Source organism: Lissotriton vulgaris, chromosome 2_1 (genome assembly GCF_964263255.1).
Source record: "Lissotriton vulgaris chromosome 2_1, aLisVul1.2, whole genome shotgun sequence".
Lineage (NCBI taxonomy): Eukaryota > Metazoa > Chordata > Amphibia > Caudata > Salamandridae > Lissotriton > Lissotriton vulgaris.
In genome coordinates, this window is record NC_141687.1 from 826556037 (window position 1) to 826573236 (window position 17200).

Sequence of the window (17200 nt, forward strand, 5' to 3'; positions counted from 1 at the left end):
AAGGTCACGGGGACGTTATAGTTGGGCTCAGATTTCACTCATACAAAACCACTGAAATTCAGCAGTTAAATTTACTTGAGCTAACAAAAACCTACGCCCCCAATGCATTGCTTATGACCTCACATATTACTTTTTTGTTTTTAAGAGTTTATGGGTGTTAAACATATATATTACTGTACTACAAAAGTTAGATTAGTAAACTAGCTGTACCGCTAATGAGTTATACTATCTCCAACATATGTGATCTGAGTGGGTGTGTGACTGTCTGTATCAGTGTGCAAGTGCATGCTTGAGTGATTGTATGGGTGAATGCGTGGTTTTCTGACTAGGTCTTTAGGTGTGTGAGTGGTTGTGTCAGTGGTTGTATGGGTGGGTGAGTTGGTATCTGAGTGGGTGTATGGGTGGGTGAGTGTGTATGGTTTTGTGGGTGTGTGGGTGACTGCATGGGTATATAAGTAAGTATATGAGTAGCTGTGTGGGTGAGTGAGTGACTATAACGGTGAGTGAATGAGTGTGTCTGTGGCTGTATGTGTGATTGAGTGGCTGTGTGAGTGACTGTATGGGTAAGTGAGTGGGTGTGTTAATGGCTATATGGATGAGTGAGTGGCTGTTTTGGTGAGTGTTTGTTGAAGTGTGTTGGTGTGTGACTGGCTGTTTGGATGAGTGGGAAGATATGGGAGTGCTTGTATGAATGTGTGAATGGGTATGTAAGTGGTTGTGTGAGGGATTGTGTGAGTGCTTCTATGGGGGAGTGAGTAACTATGTTGAGAGACTGTATGGGTGAGTAAGTGGGTGTGTGAGTGGCTATATGGGTGAATAAGTGGGTGTGTGACTAGCTGTGTAGGTGAGTGAAATGCTGTGTGAGTGGCTGTAATGGTGAGTGAGTGATTGGGTGTGCCAGTGGCTGTATCGGCGAGTGAGTGGCAGTGTGAGTGGCTCTATGGGTGCGTGAGGTGGTGTATAGTGACTGTATGGGTGAGTGAGTGGCTGTCTCAATGGCTGTATCAGTGAGTAACTGGGTGTGTAAGTGGCTGTATGGGTGAGTGAGTGGTTGTTTGAGTGGGTGTTTAAGTGCGTTGATGTGTGAGTGGCTATATTAGAGAGTAAGTGTCTGTGTGAATGGCTTGATGAGTGAGTGAACAGATGTGTGAGTGCTTGTATGGATGCGTGAGTGGTTGAGTGACTGTGTTGAGAGGCTGTATGGGTGAGTGAGTGGGTGTGTGAGTGACTGTATAGGTAAATAGGTGGGTGTGTGAGTAGCTGTATGGGTGAGTGTATGACTATGTGAGTGGCTGTATGGGTGAGTGAATGGTTGTAAGAGTGGCTGTATGGGTGAATAAATGGTTCTTTGAGTGGCTGTAGGAGTGAGTGAGTGGGTGTATGAGTGGCTCTATGGAGGAGTGAGTGGGTGTGTGGGTACTGGTATGGGTCTGTGAATGTGTATGCAAGTGGATGTGTGGGTGTGTGAATGGGCGTACAAGAGGTTGTATGGGGTGTGAGTGGGTGTGTGAGGTGTCCTATGGATGATGTCATCACTGCTGTCATCAGTGATGTCATGAGTGATGTCATCAGTGATGTCACTGACCATGTCTTGAGTGATGTAATATGTGAGGTTATAAGCAGTGCATTGCATGGGCATAAATTATAATTATCTCAGGTAACTATAGCTGCTGAATTCCAGTAGTTTTGTACGAACTAAATCTGAACCTAACTGTAAAGTCCCTGTAAACCTTGTTTTTTTCAGTGAATTTCTAAGGTTTTTTCAATTCTATTTCCTCACTATAACATCCCTTTAACATTTGGTTTTTAAAGTGAATTACTAATGTTTTTAACATTCGATTTCTTAACTAAAACATCGCTGTAACCTTTGGTTTTTTAAGTGAATTTCTATGGTTTTCTGACTTGTAGTCGTGTTTACAGAGCAGTGGAGAAAGGGGGTGTAGCCTTCAATAACCTCTCAGCAATCCCCCAGTGTGGGACTTACTGGAGACGACAGACGGGGTTGTGGGCCCCCAAGGACCCTCCGCAGCCAAGGGGACTTCATCCCCCAACCAGTAGTGTGCCAGGACGCGCATTTGCAGAGTGGTGGAGTAAGTGGGTGGAGCCTCCGATCACCTCTCGGCAATCCCAATGTGTGACACTGTCTGGAGGGAAAAGGAGGGTCTCTTGGCCCCAAGAACCTTCTAAAGTCAAGGGGACTTCATCCCTCAACCAGTTGTGTGCCAGGAGGCGTGTTTGCAGAGTGGCGGTAAAAGGAGGCGGGCCTCCGGTGACTTGCTCTGCCATTTTTTTTTTATATTTTGGATTTATTAGGTGAGCAGGCCATGGTGCCCCCTCTTCCTTGAACCAACTTTTACCCTGGGGGTCTGACTTTTCTTTTTTTTTTTATTAAAGGGGGGGCGAGCATCCATCCTACGGGACCGATTTTGGATCCGGGGACCTCCCAGGGTCTTGGCTTTTTTATTTAATTTATTTTATTTTGGGGAGTTGGGCCAATGGGCCCCCGTCCCAGGCTAATTTTGGCCCCAGGGGCCCCCTCTCCCAGGGCCTTCCCTTTCGCCACCTCTCAAATGGGACAATTGTTCTGCAAGCCTTGCTCCACATATCCCTTCAAAGACTGCATTGAGGAGTTTCTATGCAACTCACTGTAGAAGATAGATGCATTGGATAATGCTTGAGGTTCACTCATCAGAATGTGTACTCGCTCGAGTGTCCATAGGTGCTGAAAGTAGGGGTGTGGGAGTGCTACATCACCCTAAAAAAATTCATGCTGTAGTTCAGAAGGTGACTGAGAAATAAGTATGCTTTTAAATTTGTTTTTTTATCTTGCCACTTTTGCTGTGCTTCAAATTTCAGGCAATGTCTACTGACAAACTGCTGCTTAGTCCTTTAACATGGAGACTGGTGTTTACTTTCTCAGACTGCAGAGTGAGAGGATTCTGTAAAGTGAATTATGTGATTCTCTTCCTGGGGTACAGGGAGTGTCAAAGGAAAGGCTATTGGGTGTCAATTTTTTCTAACAAAATTACCTCCACAAATATTTCAGAACATATCGGCATATACAATAGCTATATCTGAAACAATAACTGTACAAACATTTCAGAATACAACAGCATTTAGAATAGCACAAATAAAGCACATTTCTTAAATTCTGAAGTTTGAAAGAAACAAAGATTTTAATAAGATCAAAATAAAACAAGAAACTTTACTAGGTGATTTCCACATATAAGTGGTAATTTGAATGGAAAGTGTGCTGTCTGTAAATGACAATGCGCTACCACACCATGCTTAGTAATATATTTGTGACAATGTGCTACAATATTCACCACCAGCTACATACTGCATGCTTTCCACTCTTTCTGAATACATTTGGTACACTTGTTCATTGTGTGACGCTTGGATTTTTCACCATCTCCATGAATTTAGTGGTGTAACATTCAGCAGCAGCTCATCGTTAAGGGTGGAGAGGCCAAGCCTCCTCACCTTTTGGACATAAAGAGTGTCTGTTAGCAGCCGCGGCCCGTGGAGGGGGTTCGTGGGGCAGGGAGGCGGTGCGGGGGAGGGGCAGGTGGGGGGTGGTAAACAACGGAATATGGATAATTGCAGGTAAGTAAACAATTTAATAAATAAAACGAATTTCGTAGCGCACCTGTATTGCAAAATGCAATGCAGCACACGCTATGAAATTAGTTTTATTTATTAATTTGTTTACTTGCCTGCAATTTTTCATATTCCGTTGTTTACCACCCCCACCCTGCCCCTGCCCCTCCCCCGCACCACCTCCCTGCCCCACCGAACTCCCTCCACGGGCTGCGGCTGTCTGTTAGGCCCGGCAAAGGTCAGCCTGACACACACTCTTTATTTTCAGGTCGGCATCCAGAAGCTAGACATGTGCAAAATGACAGGCTCCTGGCTGTCTGAGCTGAACTTTGTTGGGCTGAGGATTTCACAGCTCATGTGGGCATGACCTCCTCTGCTTGGTCAAAGTCCTCAAAACCCTCCCCCACTGTGACGAGGGAGAGCATCAGTGATAGCCTCATACCTGGGCACTTCAGTTTTAAGCCCTGAAGTGCCCAGGGCTGAGAATCTACCAGATACTTCGTCACAGAGTGGGTGGGGTCAGCAGTCTCTCTGACCCCATCAAAGTCTGTGATGAGGTGTAAGAACTGCTGCCTCCATGAAAACTGCAGCAGGTAAGTGTTGTGTTTTTATTGACTATCGCTGTTTGTGGGTATGAATGTATGTGTATTTGTGAGAGAGTGCTGTTAATGGCACTTGTCACTCCTCTCACTGGATCATGATCGTGCTTGCCAGTGAGTGTTGAAGACCCGAGAGTGGGCTCACGATTGCCTTCACTAAACCATGGCAAAAGATAAGTTCCTCACCTGTACAAGATCCACCAGGAGTCCCCATTAGTGAAGAGAGCACTCTACGCAAATAGTAGGTTTCTACTGTATCATCTTTTATTGTTGGCACTGGTACCACTCATCCATAGGGTTTGGTATATGCAGCCATATTGTTATGGTCGTAAATCTTTCCTGTCTTCGTTGCCAGTAAGGAAAGCAGCAGAGGCGTCTGAAGTACACAAGTACTTTATTTCCAGGTGAGTCAGGTACATATAGGGAGCAGCAGAAGGCATATCGACCATTAACAAGCATCTGACTCTTCACTTCAAGAATCCACAGTCTCCCACCGCATACTGTGACCTCTGCTCTAAAATGGTAGATATCACAAACCTATTGAAAAATTTGAATATTCATGCATTAATCAACTTATTTGATCCGTAAAGAAGGCAAAATACATTTTGTATCTAAATGTTGTCATTTTATTACTGCTGCATCTCAGCAATGTAATTTACTGTCAATTGCATCCCCTCTTGGGTAACTCATTATTATTTAAACTAAGATTGTGCTTTTATTTATTTTATTTTCAAACTATGGTACTTACTCATGTTATAATAGAGCACATTAACATTAAGGATTAGTTACTTAACTGTAATCCTAGTTCTCTCCCAGGGGTATCCTCATCAAAGTCATAAGGTTCATGGGCGGGAATATTCTAGTGCTTATGACTATTGATGAGGATCCCCTGGAAGAGAACTTGGTAGAAACACTGCACACTAGTATTGATTTCCAGCGAACATTTATTTCCAATGTTTCAATCCGAAACACATTATTCTAAGTAATATTGGTAAGGTATGCTGCTACACAGTTAAAGTAAAAGGTTTCAGGTGCAGTGTTGTGAATGTATCTAGGACCCTAATTAAATATTCCAGATTCATGCCCTTATGCAGTTATGATAAACCATGTCCAAATGAAGGCATACGAATCTTACCCATATTCAGTCATAGCCCACGCAGCCCAAATATGGCAAGGCTACTTCCTTAGATTCCTAGTGAGCACAACAAGTTCTTTCGACACACCAAACCTTCACCAACCTGGGAATTCCCCATGTCTTTGTTTTGATTTGTCATTGAACTCCTGCGAGCACTAAAGGAACATTCAGTTCTTAGTGACATCCTTTATTGACGTCTTATGTCCACCCTTACGTCAAACACGGCACCTTCCAGGTATAAATATACCAACACTTGCCTTAAGTAAACACACGGTGGTGTGGAGCAGAGCGGCTATCTACTTATCCGAAGCCCAGCTGATGCGGGAGCCGAAGGAAGCCGCCCCTCCCCTTTGACACACTGGAGAAGCTGCCTTTTCTCACCCCGAGAAATCCAGCTCCGGGTTTTTCCAGTCACCCTTTCGGGTTACTGGGAAATCGAGTCCTGAGAAACGAGATACAAGACCTCCTTCATTTTATAACCAAGGTACGGAGCTGATTCAAACCTTAGAGAGACTTCTTGATTCAGATTCTTGGCAAAAAGCCTAACTTAACTTAAAACTGCAACTTACTTACTCCTTCCCACGTATTAGGCTTAGGTCAGGTACACCGGGGTAGGCGTATCTTAGAAGCACCAGTTGGGTTTGTTATCAATGTTTTTATGTATGTAAATATTTTATCCGTTTTAAAGTATCATATGGCTAAGAAACCATATCAATGCTTTTACAGTATTATTTTGTAATACTCCTTTTACTGTACGCACTTTACTTCATGATAAGTATTGCAATTGTTGCAATTCATTTCTTTTGCATGAGAAAGAAGACTGCTCAATAAAATAACACCTTTTATTGAAAACGCCCGTCTTTCTATTTCTCTGCACTCTGGTGGAACTAAGCATGCACGATTGACTGAGTGAAATAGTTGTCTATTGTTTTCACACGACTCTGGAGATACACTCCTTATTCTGGGGAAGTAAATTTGTTATGTTATATGGTTGTCGCACAAGTTACTACTTGTGTAACGATATATCTGTAAGAGACATTAGTTAGTGATAGATTCCTTACCTTAGAATATCCCCAGGCGTCAGACTGGATCCGGAAACTTTTGCGTAGCAATACCCCTGCGCGTCGGTAGGCGTCGTCTGCGGCTCCGCGTCCGTCGTCGGCGTCGTGAGCGCCGGAATGACGTCGTCGGAGTACTTAGACGCCGCCCATGCGCGCTGACGTCAGTTCTGATACACAGCTTTTCCGCGCCAGATACGCAGAGCCATGGGAGAACCAACACTGGTGCCATGAAACTAGGGCCCTGAAAGGGGATGACCTTAACCCTAGATATCGGTTCGCAGAACGGGGAGGATGGGTGTGTCGGTAAGGAATCTATCACTAACTAATGTCTCTTACAGATATATCGTTACACAAGTAGTAACTTGTGCATCTGAAAGAGACACGTTAGTGATAGATTCCTTACCTTAGAATAGATACCCCAGCAATACCAACCCCGGTGGTGGGTCTGCGAACCAATATCGCACCAGAAAGTCCTGGAGGACGGAACGGCCAAAGAAGCCATCCCTCCGGACCTGACTGTCCAGGCAGTAGTGTCTTGCGAACGTGTGCAGCGAGGCCCACGTAGCTGCCTGGCAAATGTCCTGTAAAGGGACTCCTCGGCCCAGGGCAGTTGTTGTCGCCGTGGCCCGAGTGGAATGAGCCCGCAACCCAGCAGGGGGCTCCTTCTTCGCCATGGAGTAACATGCTTGGATACACAAGATGATCCACCTTGAAATGGTCCTCTTGTGTACAGCCTTTCCCTTCTTCGCGCCCACGTAACCAACGAAGAGTTGGTCATCCACCCGGAATTGGCGTGTGCGGTCTAGATAGTAGGAGAGTGCACGTTTTGGATCCAGACGGTGGAGCCTCTCTTCCTCTTTCGAGGGATGCGGAGGCGGAAAGAAGGTGGGCAAAGTGATGGACTGCCCGATGTGGAAGGCCGTTACAACCTTGGGCAGAAAGGAAGGTCGTGTACGTAACACCACCTTGTCAGGATGAACAGACAGGAAAGGTGGAGAAGAAGAAAGAGCCTGGAGCTCACTCACTCTCCTGGCAGAGGTGATGGCCACCAGGAAGGCAGTTTTCAACGTGAGAAGACGGAGAGGACAGTTGTGGAGTGGCTCAAAGGGAGCACACATCAGATAAGTGAGAACAAGATTCAAGTCCCACTGGGGCATCACAAAGGGAACAGGAGGGAACATGTGTGTGATGCCCTTCAGAAATCTGCTTACAATGGGGGCCTTGAATAAAGAAGGCTGATCAGGTAGCCTTAAGAAGGCGGAAAGAGCAGAAAGGTACCCTTTAAGAGTGCCCAGAGCAGAGCCCTGCTGGGCAAGGGAAAGAAGAAAGAGCAGCACTTCCGAAAGGGGTGCAGAGAGAGGATCCACAGCCTTTGCTGTGCACCATGCCACAAATCTGTTCCACCTGCAGGCGTATACCGACTTTGTGGAGGGACGCCTGGCTGCCAGAATGATATCACAGACTTCAGGAGGCAAGTCAAATGGCCTCAACTGTCGCCGCTCAATCTCCAAGCTTGTAGGTGGAGACTGGACAGGTTCGGGTGCAGCACCGTCCCCTGCTGCTGCGACAGAAGGTCCTCCCGAAGAGGCAGATGAATCGGGGGATCGACTGACATGCTGAGTAGCTCGGGATACCAGTATCTTCGTGCCCAGTCCGGAGCCACAAGGATAACCTGGGCCCGGTCGCGCCTGATCTTCTTCAGCACTCTGGGCGGAAGTGGTATAGGCGGAAAGGCGTACAACAGACCGCAGCTCCACTCGCGACGAAAAGCGTCTCCGAGCGAGTGCCGCCTTGGAAATTCCAACGCGCAGAACTGATGACATTGCGCGTTCTCTTCTGTGGCGAACAGATCTAACCAAGGCTCTCCCCACTGCTGAAAGAGACCTTGCGCCACGTCCGAGTTCAGACGCCATTCGTGATCCATCATGCACCGACGGCTGAGTTCATCCACCCTGGCATTCAGAGAGCCTGCCAGGTGTTGAACCACCAGAGTCACGCCCTGATGTTCCAGCCATTGCCAGAGGCGCAGAGCCTCCTGGCAAAGGGTCCACGACCCCACTCCGCCTTGTTTGTTGCAGTACCACATGGAGGTGGTGTTGTCGGTGAACACTTGCACTGCACTCCCCCGGACAGAGGGGAGGAATGCTTTCAGTGCTAGACGAATCGCCCGCAGCTCCAAAAGGTTGATATGGAGCCGGGACTCCGCCGGAGACCAGAGGCCTCTGATCTCCGCCTCTCCCATGTGGCCTCCCCAGCCCTGGAGGGACGCGTCCGTCACAACTACGTGCTCCGGGTGGGGTAGGGAGAGGGATCTGCCACTGACCCAGTTGCGGTCCGTGAGCCACCACTGCAGTTGTCTCGCAGTGCCCTCCGAGATCAAGACATGATCGGACAGGTTGCCCTGATGCTGGGCCCACTGAAACTTCAGGTCCCACTGCAGAGCCCGCATCCGCCACCTGGCGTGATGCACCAGAAGGATGCAGGAGGCCATCAGCCCCAGAAGCCGCAGCGTCAACCTGACCGAGACTCGGGATAACGGCTGGAAGATGGGAACCAGAGCCTGAATATCCCGAACCCGCTGTTCGGGTGGGAAAACCCGAAACTGCGCCTAGTCGAGAACCGCTCCGATGAAGAGGAGCTTCTGAGAGGGGCACAGGTGTGACTTCGGCACATTGATGGAGAACCCCAGCAAGTGCAGGAGGTCGGCCGTAGTCTGGAGGTGGGTGACGACTACCTGGGGCGAGCCCGCCTTCAACAACCAGTCGTCGAGGTAGGGGAAGACTGATACCCCTTGCCTGCGCAGATGAGCTGCGACCACCGCCATCACCTTCGTGAACACCTGTGGGGCGCTGGTAAGGCCGAAGGGGAGCACGGTAACTGAAAGTGCTCCTGGCCTACCGTGAACCGCAGGTAACGCCGGTGGACCGGCAGGACGGGGATGTGGAAATAGGCGTCCTGCAGGTCTAACGCTACCATCCAGTCTCCCGGGTCCAGGGCAGCCAGGACCTGAGCCAAAGTCAGCATCTTGAACTTCTCCTTCCGGAGGAAGCCGTTGACGTTCCGCAGGTCCAAGATAGGGCGTAGGCCCCCTTTGCCCTTCTTGGGCACCAGAAAGTAGTGGGAGTAACATCCACACCCTACTTCTGGCCCAGGAACGCGCTCGATGGCCCCCTTGGCCAAGAGGGCTGTGACTTCCTCTTGCAGAAGTTGCAAGTGATCCCCCGACACGCGGTGGCATTGCGGTGGCATGGATGGAGGGGATGCCTCGAAGGGGAGGGAGTAGCCCCTTCGGACAATTTGCAGCACCCACCTGTCCGAAGTGACTGTGCGCCAGTGGGAGAGGTGATGGCGAACCCTGCCTCCCACAGGCGTCACATGGGCCTGAAAACTCGGACTAGGAAGGTTTTGAGGCAGGCGCTGCTGAGGGAGGTGTGGACTGGCCTCGCCGTGGTCCCCGACCGCCGCCACGGCGGTTTCCACGTCCGCCACCGCGCTGTTGGACATTCTGCGGTGCGTGGCTGACGGTACGTGGTGGGGCGCCCCTTCCGTGGCAACGAAAGGAGCGAAAGGCACCCGATTGCTGGCGTGGGGCCGTAAGGCCCAAGGACTTGGCCGTAGCCCTGGAGTCCTTGAAACGTTCCAGCGCATGGTCTGCCTTGTCGCCGAAGAGGCGACGGCCATCAAACGGCATGTCCAGGAGTGTGGCCTGGACATCGGCCGAGAAGTTGGCGGACCTCAACCAGGCGTGGCGTCGAACCGCCACCGTCGTTGCCATCGCCCTGCCCAGTGAGTCCGTTGTATCCAGCCCACACCGGATAGAAAAACGTGCTGCATCTCGGCCCTCCGCAAGGGCTTGGCCGAGTTTAGCCTGGACCTCCTCCGGGCATTGTGGCAGCACCTCCGCAACCGTGTCCCACAGAGTGTGGGTGTAGCGGCCCAAGAGACAGGCGGTATTCACAGACCGCAGCCCTAAGCTAACAGACGAGAAAACCTTCTTCCCGAACTGTTCGTATCTCTTGGATTCCCTGTCGGGCGGGGCCGACGGGAATTCAGTCTGGGAGTTTGAGGCCTGGATGACCAGACTCTCGGGGTGGGATGGGTGGACAGAAAGCATGGGTCGCCCGGGGCCGGGCGGTAGCGTCTGGCCACGTTCCTATCCACAGGCGGGCCTGTGGCGGGCTTGGACCAAGTGCCCACAAGAACGTCACATAAGGCCTCATTGAACGGCAGCAGGGGCTCCACGGAGCTTGACTGCGGTTTGAGGACCTCAGTGAGGAGATTAGTCCTCACGGCCGCGACGGGGAGCTGAAGGTTTAAGGCCTTAGCTGCCTTCGTCAACACTACGCTATAAGTAGAACCCGCCTCCGAAGCCACAGTCGGAGGCGAGGTAAATCCAGTGTCTGGCGATGTGTCAATACCACTGGCCTCCCCAAGCTCATATGTCCAGTCCTGCTGCGACTGGCAATCTAGTGCCAGAGGGTCCTCGGACCCCTCCCAATTTTCCTCGTCACCTGTGTCCTGGAAACCAGGATTAGCAGACAGGGCCTCCTCGTGGGGATAAAATTCCCCAAAGGCTGTCGGAATCAGCGCCCAGCGGTGCCCTTCCGGCGCCTGAGTAGGACCGCAGGAAACCTTGGGGCCGGCAACCACAGTGGTTGTCGGGGGCGACACCCGTTGGGACGGCGCCGGCGAGGTCGTGAGGTCGTAAGGTCGACCGGCGAGGTCCCGGATCCGGAACCGGATCCGGCGAGGTCCTGCGGCACCGGGACCGAAGTCGTCAGCAGCGTCGGGGCCGAAGCACCCGACGGCGTCGGGGCCGAAGCGCCCGACCCGGAAGGACCTCCAGACGGAACCGCTCGGCCAGAAGGCGCCACGGGAACCGACTGAGGAGGGAGGGCCCTCATGGCCATGAGGTACCTCTCGACCTCCTCCGGCGTCGCGCCGTGCCCAGGGACCCAAAGGTATGGGGCAGGCGGCGACGCTTGCGACTCCCGCGGAGCCGCGTGGGCGGTGTCGCCTGAGCCCCCGGCCGCATCGTGCGAGCGTCGGGGCGGGTCGGAGGAACGATGACGTCGCTCCGACCTCTCATGCCTCTTACCTGAGGACTTGGAACCAGACGATCGGTGTCCACTTCCGGAGCTCCGATGACTCCGACCTCGCGACCTGTCCCTCGACCTCCCGTGGGACCGGGACCGGGACCTGGAGCGGCGCAAGGGCCAACTGCCTCAGCTCGAGATGCTTGCGGGACCGCTCCCGCCTAGCCTTCCACGTCAGGGCCCGGCAGTCGGAGCAGTCTCGATCGTCGTGGTCGAGGCCTAAGCACTTCAGGCACCGGCGATGGGGGTCCGTGACCGACATCGGTCGATCGCACTTCGAGCAAGGCTTGAACCCGGGCATCCCTGGCACCGATGAGTCGAGAATTCGACAAGAAAGAGAGAGATCAAAAGGATCAAAAAGTTCAGTCAAAAATTGACTGGGGGTAGAGCTTCTTCCGGATCTGCGCTAGCTGGCGCGGAAAAAAGAAGAACTGACGTCAGCGCGCATGGGCGGCGTCTAAGTACTCCGACGACGTCATTCCGGCGCTCACGACGCCGACGACGGACGCGGAGCCGCAGACGACGCCTACCGACGCGCAGGGGTATTGCTACGCAAAAGTTTCCGGATCCAGTCTGACGCCTGGGGATATTCTAAGGTAAGGAATCTATCACTAACGTGTCTCTTTCAGATAGAAGATAATCCCTTCTTGTCTAAATCAGAGAAGTTAACCCCTCCCTATTCATTCGAGAAAGTTTCTAGTGACCTCTGAGCTAGAGACCTAGATGACCTCAGTCCTACGTCTACACTGCTGTTTATGTTATTCCAATGCGCAGAGCCTATTGGGAATATAGGAACTACACTACATGGCGCCCAATGTTTGGTAAGGCGATAAACTAACGCAAGATACTAGAGTAACTCAGTCGTGCTTTTCATACAGACCCCTTTTTCCCGTAAAAACTCCAATAGACGTCTGGAGTGGGTGAAAGGTTAATATCCGCCGAAACTTAGTAGGATGAGAATCCTATGTATTAGTTTACGGTATAGTCAACGTTGAAGGATACAGTGTTCCAAAATATTGTGCACCTAATCTTTGTTTCCTTGAAACGTGATCTGCAACGAAAAACCTTTCTGTCAGTAAAAATGTCAGACAGTGAGGATGAAAGGGAAAGAGTTAGACTAGCAGCTCAACTTGTAGCGGAGGACACAGTCATCCAAAATACAGAACCGGATGCAATATTCATCCCGGTTAATATAAGGAAAACCATAACTATAAAACTTATAGAAAATGGGGTATCACCGAGAGGCGGTACAGTTGTATTTGTGGTAGGGGCACATGAGTATCGGCAGACAGGGATATTCTATTCCTGGATAACTTTTCCAGCAGCACATACTGTGGCACGTGAGTTCCACTACTATAAAGTAGCGGAATCTCCAGAGGAATACTCTCCTTTCGAGGGAATTGAAATTCCACTAACATACCAAGAGCACCTGCTCTTATTTAATGGCACCCTAAAACATCAAAATCACATTACCAGGCTCGGTCCACTAGGTAGACCAGGAGCCACGTGGCCAGTTCTAGCCAGCTACACACCACACCCAGACATTGTAATGTAAAGGAATGTCAGACAAAGAACTTTTGGTTCAACTAAAACAATTAATTAAAATTCATAGACAATTGGTCCAATATGTCATGCGGACTTCAACAGTCCAACCTGTAATTAAAATTCCTCAAAACACCCCTCATCAGGGGAATACAAATACAATTACACCACAGAATATTCAATCATGTCTTGGAAATACACCTGCAAAACGGGAACAAATCCCCTTCTGGTTAGCTCAAAAAATCACTCAGATAGAGGCAGTGTTTCTTGATACTACCTCTCACAAAAAACACAGAATTCTGATCGCACCACATGTGGAAGACCGTGACACTTGGGGCACGGTCTTTGCTTCTATCTATGCAAAAACACATGGTGTTCCGTCAATGGCGGTTATACCAGATGTACTAAGACAGATTCAAAACGAATACGGTCCAGAACCTGCTTTAACTCTGCTTTAACTCTGGGTATGAAATTACTGAAAGACTTCAAGCAGGTCTCGGCTATATTATTAACCAACATAAAAGGAGAAGCAGCATGTGCGGCAAACCGCCAAAAATTGAAGGAAACAGATATAACAAACCAACCTTTTGAGCTTGCTAAAATAATTGAAAAATGCTATGAAGAATTAGGCAGAGATAGTTTGGGTGGTAAACCAGTAAAACCCCAACTAATTGAAAATCCTGAAAAAACCTTTATTAAAAACAACCTCAATTCTCAAAAGAAGAAATGGGAGGGTAATAAACAAACTACTCCCAGAGAAAAACAATTTCAGTCCAGAGGAAGGTCTCCCCAACGGAGAAATAAGTCTCCAGGCGGAGGGCACAAGTCTCCCCAAAGGGAGCCCTCTGAAAAAAGATATAACCTTAGAGATAGGGATAAATTAAGTAAACCTGACAGATATCAAGATATTGATACACGTCCCTCTCGATCTTTTCAGACTTCCTCACAGAAATCGGAAAGAAGAGGACGGTCAGAACACAAGGAAGAGCACGTCAAGTCCAAAGACAAAGAACCTGCTCATCAAAGTAAAAAATCACAATTTCCCAGAAAGAAGGTAGCAAGTATTAAAATTAAACATGCCGAGAATCCTGAGGACACAACTGAAAAAAGGAGAGTGTGCCCAAACAATGCTAGACAGCGCAGCAGAAGTGACCATAGCTCGCAAGATCCTGATGAATCTTCTGGAGACAGTGGACACGAATGAATACATTCAGGTGGAAACTGCAGACATACGAGTTAGCGTGCCCCATAAACTAAATGAAATAACATTACGTATAGAGGGAGATAAAAGTAGGAAAATAATAGGTCTCTTTTGGGAGAATCTTTCTAAAGGCTATGATATCCTGTTAGCTGAAAAAGACTGGCCACCAGAGTTTGTCAGGAAGTGCCCTCATGGCGAAGAAATGATTATGCCTGCCTTCTCAAATCATATCCCAATTCATAAAAATACACATTTGCAAGAAAATGGGCAGTGGCCCAAGCCCCTGCTTTATATAAAAATCATGTAGGATGGGATGAGGATTCTCCTCCCCACTAAATCCAGTTAAAAAATCTACCTACTGCCCAAAGGCAGTACCCAGTTAAACAAGAAGCTAAAAATCAAGTCAGGGAGATCTTAGATCAACTTGAATATCATGGGGTGATTGAAAGATGCACCTCACAAATGAACAATCCTTTGTTTCCTGTCTCCAAGCCAGACAATTCATATCATCTAGTTTTGGATTACAGACATCTAAACTCCTGCTGTAAAACGTTTGCAGTCCAAAACTCTCACAGTGCAGCACTAATGAATAACATTGTGGGCAAAAAATATAAAACGACATTAGATATCTCTAAAGGATTCTTCTGTCAAAACATTGCACCTGAAAGCAGGTATTTGACCGCTTTCTCGATAATGGGGTCGCAAAAAAAATATTGCCGACTCCCACAGGGATTCAAGAATAGCCCAGTATTATTCTCAGCAAGGGTAATAGAATTACTACAAATGTATGATGATCAGGCATTATCCTATGTCGATGACATCTATCTTACAGACGATGACCTGGAGACTCACTTGAAAAGAGTGAACACCATAATACTTGGGTTCGCATCCGAAGGTTACAAATTCAACTTTAAAAAGTCAAGAATAGCCCATCTAACTGTCCTATTTTTAGGATATGAATTATCAAATGAAGGCAAAAGCCTAGCAGACAATTTCTTAGAGAAATGTGCAGTACTCCAAGCACCTAAAACGCTGAAGAACTTACAATCATTACTAGGTTTCCTGAATTTCGGAAAAACATACATTCTAAATTATGCAGAGAGGGTGGGTTAAACCTCTCTACGAGTTAATAAAACCTGATTTCAAACCAAATAATTAGACTCAAAAACACACAGAAATTTTGAGATCATTACAGACAGACATGTTAACTAAAACAAAACTACAAACACGCGCTAACGAACGCAATCTGGTAATCCGAGTCATCCCAGGAAGATGCGGATTCACATACCTGACCTCTAATGAGGGAGAAACGGTACCTATAGCTTACAAATCACATTTATACACACAAGCTGAAATGAAATTCAGTTCTACAGAAAAAATACTGACAGCGGTTCAAACTGCTGTAGCAAGAGAAAGAGCCCTAACCCAAGGCAAGAGAATAACTGTTTTTTCAGCAGAATCAGCCATTGAGGCATTGAGAAGTCCACGCAATCTGAAAACGGTGGCATTAGATCCGATATGGATACAATGGGAAAATTATCTTGCTGCAGAAGACGTGAAACACTATTTTGATCCAAAAATGAAAAAATTAGAAAATATGGAATACGAATATGAATGTTCTCTGCCGACCGAAATCCTGCCTCTAGAACAATACACCTGTGTAATCTACACCGACAGATTTGCACAACATTTTGTTGTGGAAAAGCAAATTTACAACAACGCGTGCGTGATTGTTAAAGGTCGTTGGCACAAAGGAAAATTTAGACCACTATTCATTGAAACTCAATCTCTAGGAGATTGTACAGCTCAGCGAGCTGAACTACTGGCTTTTAAGATGGCGCTTGAAAATACGATTGCGAATTCCTCACACTAATAGTGTGCGATTCGTATTACTGCGTTCAGTCTTACAATGAATACTTGCAGAACTGGGTTCAAAATGGTTTCAAAGATGCAAAAGGTGGCACAATCAAGCATAAAACGCTTTGGGAACAAGTAGTTCTTTTACAGAAAGAACTACAAAAGACTCCCGTGATACATACACTGAGTCATCAACGTGATGGCGTTCACGTTGCGGGGAATTCATTGGCTGATGAAGCAGCGAAGGCAGCTGTGCAAACGGCTTCCGTAGCAGCAATCACCCGGTCGAAAACAAAAATAGACAGCGATATAATGCTAGCTGTCAGTGCTTCAGTAAAAGATGATAAAAAGACACTCCCGAAAGGCTTTCCAGTAAAGTACTCGTACATAACTGATGCAAATAATGTTCCTTTTGCTCGAATCCCTGGAGTGGGGGATAGGGCAATTCCAAACATGGAACACGGGTTAGGACTAATTTTAGCGGCACACGAAGGGCTCGCTTCTGCACATGCTGGTGTTTCTGCCACAGTATCATTATTAAAACAGAGATACTGGTGGCCGCGCATGAGAAAACAAACTAGGAACTATGTTCTAGAATGTGTAATATGCCAAAGAATGAAAGCATCAACAGTAAAACGACCAGTACAGACCCCCCTTCTAATCTCAGAGAAACCATTAGCATGTGTTTACCTGGACCACTGTGGTCCCTTGCAAAGGGATGGCAACTATAAATATATCATGGATGGTCGCAGTGGATTCCTGCACGAGATTCATTTGGATGTGGCCCCAGCGCTCGGCTGACGACAGAACTGTTATAAAAGATTTGCGAGTCTTTATCCGCACATACACAATTGGCATGCTACATTCTGATCAGGGTCCTCCGTTTAGCTCTAGAGCTTACAAAGAGGCCATGAGCAGCATGGGCATTGCATTGCAGTACTCTTCTCCCTTCCATCCTGAGGGAAATGCGGTTGTGGAAAGAAAAAACCGCGACAAAAAGCAATCTATAAACGCGAGGGTATTAGGTTCAGGTGATGGGTGGGTCAAACATCTAACAAGTGTCCAACGTAGTCTTAACAATCTGCCAAGAAATTCTCTAAAGGGTTTCA